The sequence below is a fragment of the Triturus cristatus genome, chromosome 3_2 (genome assembly GCF_964204655.1).
Source record: "Triturus cristatus chromosome 3_2, aTriCri1.1, whole genome shotgun sequence".
Classification (NCBI taxonomy): domain Eukaryota; kingdom Metazoa; phylum Chordata; class Amphibia; order Caudata; family Salamandridae; genus Triturus; species Triturus cristatus.
The window spans coordinates 663,034,405-663,042,582 of NC_140584.1; positions in this window are offsets into that span (position 1 = coordinate 663,034,405).

Consider the following 8,178-nt stretch of genomic DNA (forward strand, 5'->3'; position numbering starts at 1 on the left):
ATACTCATTAACTCCAACTGCTCCTTCTTCAATTGTTCTCATAGGATATAATCCCTCTGACATATTAACATCTCGCCACCTCTTCATCCGATCATGATGTGTTTCACGATCATGTCTCCTCCCAAACATATTCCTGTAATACCCTCCAGATCTTTGCTTTTCTCGCTCATGAACTTCCTCTTCCCATTCCACTAAAGCCTCGAACTGTGTAGGTCTTGGCTTCGGGTCCAGACATACCATCTTTTCCCGTAAATTTCTCAACACGGCCAAATTAAATGAACCATGTTCTGGAAATGCTAAAACACCATCTTCTTTAGTATACCTAACCCAATTCTGCAACCATATACAGGTATGTAATCCATATTTCGCAGCCATGAAGGATGCGGGTGTTTTCGCTGGAGGTAGCAACTCACCCTCTCTCGTTTTAACTTCTTTATCCTTGCTAAACCACTTTTTAACTTTCCCAAAGAATGTTTTTTTCTTTTTCTCTTCTTGGTAATACATTTTAGCGCTTACCAAAACTCTCTACTCTCTCCGTATTATAAATATACAATACGAGCTTCTCAACCAATAGCAGCGCGACTCACACTAACGCACCAATCCTGGAGCGTCTACGTCACTAAACAGCTCTTCCAATCCCTGCGCGAACCCTATTCTGATCCACTATCCAATCAGAGCGCGGACTTTCTGACGTCAACAGTCGCTGCAGTCGCTTGTCTCCTGTCTTCTGTCACTCGTCTACCCCTCCTTTACAAAATCTCTCAGTAGACTTCGTGTCAAGATTTCTACAAAATCTATTAGTTACAACATAAAAACATCTCCATTGTCTGCTTCGCTAACCACAGAATAGTAAAAGAGTCTATTTCATAAGAAACCTTTCATTGACACAGTAGCACTTTTCTACTCTGCCCTACTAACATACATTCATTAACTGTTTCCTCTAGGACTTGTCCAAAGAGTCTTACAATCAACTAAATGTACAAACATTCACGCACATTCATGCAAGAAAAATATAGTACATGCACACAGAATCCTGCTTCCCGAGAACAGCGCACAATCTGTCCCACTACAGAATTATAACATACATTAACTAAGCAACTTTGCCCAGTTCCTCAAACAAGCTCAGAGAATACCTATTACTCCTCAAGACCATCTCAATTAAAAGAAATAAAACCAACATTACTACAGCATAATGATTAAACAGTGTTAACCCCACTAATACCCTTATGTGTATGCATTTATCTAGCTCTCGCGACATAAAAAGCATTAATTCAGACAGCGTTTTGTGCTCAAAATAAACAGCACACAGCAACGTTTAAACATGAAAACTTGCACATTATTTTTTAGGAAACAGAAACAGCACACACATGCTAACCCTCGTATAACTTTCTCTTATGTTAAAACAACTGGATTGATTAATAAAACACACTTGCACAAGACAAATAATTAATTGTTATTCATTAATAATTAATAAAACGCATAGACATACTAGAGCTTCAAAAGCCCCTGAATTTTCTAAATGAAAACTCTGCTCCAGCACTGGCATATGGGGGTGAAGGGACGGTCCCAGCCACCCGTTCCTCAAGTCGGTTAAACCAAGTCACTAGCAGTCCAGCCGCCATCCTCGTTCAATGCGTTTCCTCTCCCCTAATAGAGTCCTTTGGGGAGTCAGCCCCCTCCCCTTCGGTAGGTCCATCCTGTCCCTCAAGTTCTCCCTCAGACTCTCTCTCTGGGTGTTTCCAGGCATCCAATACCTCTGACTACAGTCCCACTATCTGGCGCCTCTATACGCCGCGGGTGTGCTCTCTAAGCAGAGCCCTCTTCTCTGCCAGCCATCTGAGTAACGTCTTTCACCCAAGTTCCCACTGCCGGCCCGCTGCTGATTTCCAGGCCATCGCTAGTCATCTCTTCATCAACACTAGGGCCAAGTCTAGAAATCTAGAGCCCACTTTTCGATTGTGTGTGCCTGGAAGCAACCCGTACAAAGCGACCTCCAAGAAGCAAGTGAGGGAGCATCCCAGTGTGGTATTCAGGGTGTCCATCCCTGTGTCCCAGAATGAACGCAGCCGGGGGCAGCTCCAGGTTACATGGACAAAGTCTGCATTCAAGTGCCTATACCGAGGCCAGCTATGTGGCTCCCCGCCCAAAAAAACCTGGGGGCATATTTGCAAGGAATTAACACCACCAAAACATCAATTTTTCCGATGTTCTGGTGGCGTTAACTCCTTCACCTTATTTACAAGGGGGCGTTAAGGCACTTAAAGTGGCTTAATGCCGCCTTGTAAATAATGTCCCTATCACTTACCGTGAAAGGGGCGTGCAATGGGTGTTGCAGTGGCCGTTCCGCCGGAACACCCATTGCTTTTTGATGCTGCCCCATATTTACAAGGTATTGGGCAGCGCCAAAAATACTGCCAGGGAATACCTGGCCTTTAGCAGGCAATACAAGGAGAAATGTTTTATTTCTCCTCATTATTTGGCTCTTCCCACATGTGCAGCATTCAGCAGCACACATAGATAGAGCATTCAGCAGCACACATAGATAGAGCAAATCGCACGTAAAGATTGTTTATGTGCAGGAAGGCGTCCCTTCCTGCACATAAATAGCCCCTGCAGCACAGGCACCCTAGCAAAATGGCACTAGGGTACCTCTGATGGCGCTAGGCAGATTTTTTTAGCTCAAGCGCTAGGGGTAATGCAGGGGTGCAACGCATTCTTGTGAATACGGCGCATCCCTGCAGTTTGAAACTGTTGGAGCGCGGCAATACCAATTTTGGTGTAACACAGCGCTCCGCCAGTTTCTTGTACATATGCCCTCTGGAGTCTCTAGGAGGTCATATATGTCATGTGGACATAATTAAATTGTGTGTATTTCAGCCTCATGTTCTTGGAGACCTTCTTGGGGTATGTCAGTATCTTGTGCCACTTCAAGTCCGTAATTTCCCATTCCACCACCATCATAATGCCAACAAGGGTTTTCGGACCATCTCAGATAGTGATTGATAAAGCCATGTCACCAGGTGTCTCACAGTGCCCAAGGGGTGTTTTGGCTTGCACCCACTGTGCCGGCCACCCCTCAACCGCACCAGGTCAGCCGCATGACATCCTCACTTGCGTCCACAGCTACTGCCTAAAAGAAGCTATAAAATTGGCATCCCCGGACCTGCACAGTATCTCATATGAAGGCTTAAAAGTGTGTCTCTACCAGGACCTATCCCCCATTATGCTCCAACGATACCGCTCCCTCCTGAAGGCAACCATCTAGCTATGGGGCAAGAAATCAAATACAAATGGGGATACCCCTTCCTCCTGATATTTTATGGGACAAAGAAACACACACAATCTGCACCATGAAGGAGGCCTTCCCAGTCCTAGGCCTGAAAGCCCCCCTTGAGATCACCGACCCAGAATCAACATCCTAAGATCCCCGAAACACAGATCGCCTAACAGAAGGGTCTGCTGGCCAGCACGGAAAGGTACCCACAAGCCAACCCTTGAAGAAAGGCATAGAGAATGAACTGTGCTCTTGCAACTCCTCCAGGGCCAGTACAATTCTCGGGATCAATCAACGTAAAAGCTCCCACACGCAAGCGCTAGGCCATAAGCGCTCAACATGGCGCTGGTAACCTGCTTGCCCGGGGGACCTGATGGAACACAAGGCTTTTTGTGCAGGCCACTGCTGCCTCCATATCTACCCCAATTATTGAATGGGATGGAGGGGCTGCCACCCACCCTACCTGTCAACTACTTTTTCCTGCTGTCCACTACCATGACCCCAACACTCATGCAGCACAAGCCTCACTTGAAGGGAGAGGCTAGTATCCCAGTTACTTCTCCCCGGTTGGTCTACCCTCCCCCTGAGACTTCACCCACTGAGCCACCACACCCTTCTGAGCCAGCTTCCACCCCTCATGACACTGGAGGCAAGCCCACTCGCCAGTCCCATACAATAAACCCTCCCTTGAGACTCCCAGATGCATAAGATACTAAGCCTCAATGTTCGGTGTCTCAGCAACTCCATAAATCATCTGGTGCTTCCTTCCCTGCAACGAGACTCCCATTGTGATATTGTTCTCCTACAGGAGAATCGCCTTCTTAAAAGAGACTGAGGGAGACTATGATCTCAACAATTTGATAGATACTACTTCTCCTCTAAGCCTAGCAAAAAAGGCAGGGTAGCAAATTTACGGGCTAGCTGGATCACACAAAATCCAGCAGAATTGGTAGAGAGGATCATCTCCCTACGTATCTCTGTGAATTAGTAATACTTTACCCTGTCCATGCTTTATGCCTCTAACGACTACCAAGAGCATTTTGTCCTGCAAATCCCGGGTCTAATAGCTGCACCTCCTGACGCAGACATGGTAAGAGGGGGGACTTCAATTTGGTCCACGGCGTCTCACTAGATAGATGGACACAGCGACAGAATCAGTCAGGGGCCTTCATATCAGTGGGTCTTCAATGGCTAAATGACATGGGCCTGACGGACTCTTGGGGCAATATGCAAACCTCATCCACAGAATATACCTTTTTCTCTGCCTCAAATCAGATACATTCGCTGATTTTCTACTAACCCTGCGTGTCCTGGTGGCTACAAGCCAGACAGAATTGGAGGTAGCCTCACTGTCTGACCATTCCCCATCACACTCTCATTCCTCACCACACTGACAGTAGCACCTCATTCAAGTGCTCACATGCGGGTCTACCAAACGGGATGTCCGGGAAGCGATCCAATACTTTCTGAATACAAATGACACTCCTAACACTCCGATTTCCTTAGTGTGGGAAACTGGCCTATGAAACTCCAGTGTTTTTCCAAGAGCTGCCTGTTCTATTCCACCCAGAGAGTGGTCCAACATCCTCCAAGGAACACACACCTCCTCCCACAGCTCAACAGGTAGTAGCAACACTGGAACTGCACCACCACTTATCGATAAAGTCCATGACACATTATCCATAAATATTGCAAAATCCTGATTCAAAAAAGAAAGTTGCTGTTAATGCAAATTATATGATGTTTCTCTTCTTTATTTTTTGATTTGTACAAAACCATTAGCCAGCGCGTTTTGTCATTTTTACATAGGACTTCTTCAGGGCTGCAAGTTAAACAGATATATACAAAACATTTACAAAACACTGTACATGACCAACAACATTTATATATACACAACATATATATTACATAAAAAAGACATTAAAAAAGACAAGGTAACGGAATTATGTTATCTGCATCCAATAGAGAAATCCATAAAAGAACCATACCCAAACTGACGGACAAAAATCACTACAAAAGTAATTTCCAAAAGTAGCAGGTGGTAATAACAAACATGTGTCAGAGGTAGACACAATAGAAGAGGAGAATGAAGATCATAAATCAAATATAATTCTAGAGCTGAAAAAAAGATGAAATAGTATCATGAAGATGTAATAACAAAATAGAACAAAATAGAACAAAATTGGGATGGCAGAGTCAAGAGCATACAGTCACACGCACACACCCCTCACTTGGCCGTAGCAAATGCTACTGCAAACGCATGAAAATACAATAGATCCATATGATACGTCAGTGTATTCAGGTTCAAGTGCACCATATCCCAAGGTCAACCGTGAGTCATAGACACCAATGTGCGATACCCCATGCAAAAAGCATAAGTGGGGACCTACCAATGTTAATTCAAGGCGGCACCCGATTAGCTGATTTTGGATCAGCTTGCAAGGAATGTTTTGAGCTAAAATCTCAGTATGGCTTCTGTAAATTAAGCCAAAGAAACTGATTTCATAAGTAACGTGGTGCATTCCTCAATATATATAATTGAGCAGTATCAAGCACTATGTAGTTGAAATGCCTACCAGTTCAAATTATCAAACTAAAAATCCAAGCCAAGCAGGAACAGGCTGTTTGACGCAATCAATTGCGCAGATCAGTTAAAGTACCAGGTACATATGGTTTAATAGCCATAGGCCGATGATAGACGTGCAAGTTCAATTAAGGACTAGCACATGCTGATGGAGACTATCCAACCAGACTAGTGTATCTGTGGACGAAATATCATATGGTTACATGGATGCCCATAGAACCCCACATAGGAAAACAAAATAGTTGTAAAAAAAAGATGCTCTACAGGTCTCCCACAATCTGGCAGGGGATGTATAAAAAATCATCTGCCAAGATGCTACGGACATTTAACCTCTACAAAAAATATTATTGAACGCACGTGATGCAACACTCTTTATGTGTGTCCAACAAATAGCCTGCCAATCGTGTGTATGGACATGAATATAACATGCCCGAAATGCTTGTTACTCCTCATCTCAAGACAGCGCAATGTTTATGACATAAAATCTATAGCTTAAGCCGGAACATAACCCATGGTTCGGTGTCCCCGTGGAGGTGCGGCAAAATGCAAGCCTCCCCAGTCAATACGACAATTGAAAAACCCTTGTGCTAGGCCCCTACAAACAATAAAGTTGGAAAACCATGTAACCCATGGTCCGGTGTCCGCGTGGAGGTGCGGCAAAATTCAAGCCCCCCCAGTCAATACGACAATTGAAAAACCCTTGTGCTAGGCCCCAAACAAAATAAAGTTGGAAATCCATGTAACCAGCGTGACTCGGAAGCGGTCGTCAGCAAGCCGAGCCATATTGCAGTCCTTCTTTTACGTGGATAGGTAGTGTAACGTGATCACGTGGTGTGATCACCACTGTAAGGGATTTTTTATTTTTTATTAAATGCATACAGATAGTGGATCCGCCATATTAAACAGGTGCAGATGGTAGAATAGGTAATGGCCAAGCTTCAAGAACCTCCAGTGTACCTCCCAGAAATGTACGTCCCAAACACAAATTAATTAATTTATGTATGCCTGAACCCAAAATTGCAAAGGAAATAAAACATTATGTCATGAGGAGGAAGAGCCATGTCATATGCCAATTCAATCCATAATGCTCCAACACTCGAAAAGATATCAAAACGGGGAGGGCAAATTAGCCGGAATATCGGAATAACCCCCGTGTGAGTGTCGAGAAACAGGCTATCTGGCAGTTAGTCTGTATACTTACTAAAACATCAGACGAAATCGTGAAGGTGACCAGAATCAGGAACCAAGCGTGAGAAGTGGTCCCACTGTAGCCAGGATTAGGTTGAAGTATTGCTATCCTGTGAACGCAATTCTGTGTATATCCGGAAAAGCCACAGGCGGGCCCTAATAGGACCACAATGGGGCTCATAGAGGAAATGGAAATGCAGTAGAGTACAAAAAAAACCTCCATGAGTTACCAAGAAACGGCCATCATGGTAAATCACTGGTAATTGACATCAATTTTTTGTAAAGATTATGACAGCAGAAACAGAGGACAGAAAACAAAAGAATAAAGAGATATACAGTATAAATCAACAGTAAAATGGGAAAGCAGAAAAAAAGTATGTTAAAGGATGTATATAACAGCTAATTTTAGACAAAAAATTTACAAATTCATCGTTTGAACCAACAGCGATCTCATCATCACAACATACTGATGCCCAAAGGGTGACATGAAAAGAAGCAAAAGAAAAGACTAAAAGAAAAACAGTATCAGTTAACAAGACAGGAAAAATTATGTAGCGAATGAAATCCCAGCGAGAATTCATAAAGTGAGCAATCAGCATTCCCATCATTACAGCATAATGGACTTCTGTAAGAGAGACAAAACCTTGGTCATATAAACCCAAAGAAAAGGTAACTGATATAAATTGGCACAGCATTAACACAAAAAGGAAAAGAAAAAGAGACACAAAAAATTCAACCTGGTCTACCTTAACGATACATGACAATGTATCCCCTTTTAGGTATATGTAAACCTAACGTACCGGCAGGGATGGACACATACCACAATCTGACTTGTTATAAATGGTAATGCATTTTGTCATCCGTGTTATGTCCCATTTCGATGCACCTTAAATGACATATCCAAACAGCTTCCCTGCGGCATAGGGCCAATTCCCGGTTACCACCACGGGGATGCGCCGGGATATGGTCAATGCCATGAAACCACACTCTGCAATCTTCACCATGGTGTTCCCCCATATGGTAAGTCATTGGATATTTCAAGTCATTGTTGCTAATTGCGCGTTTGTGCTCTTGTATCCGCTGTTTAAGTGGTCTCACGGTACTGCCAACGTATATCTTATCACATTCGCAG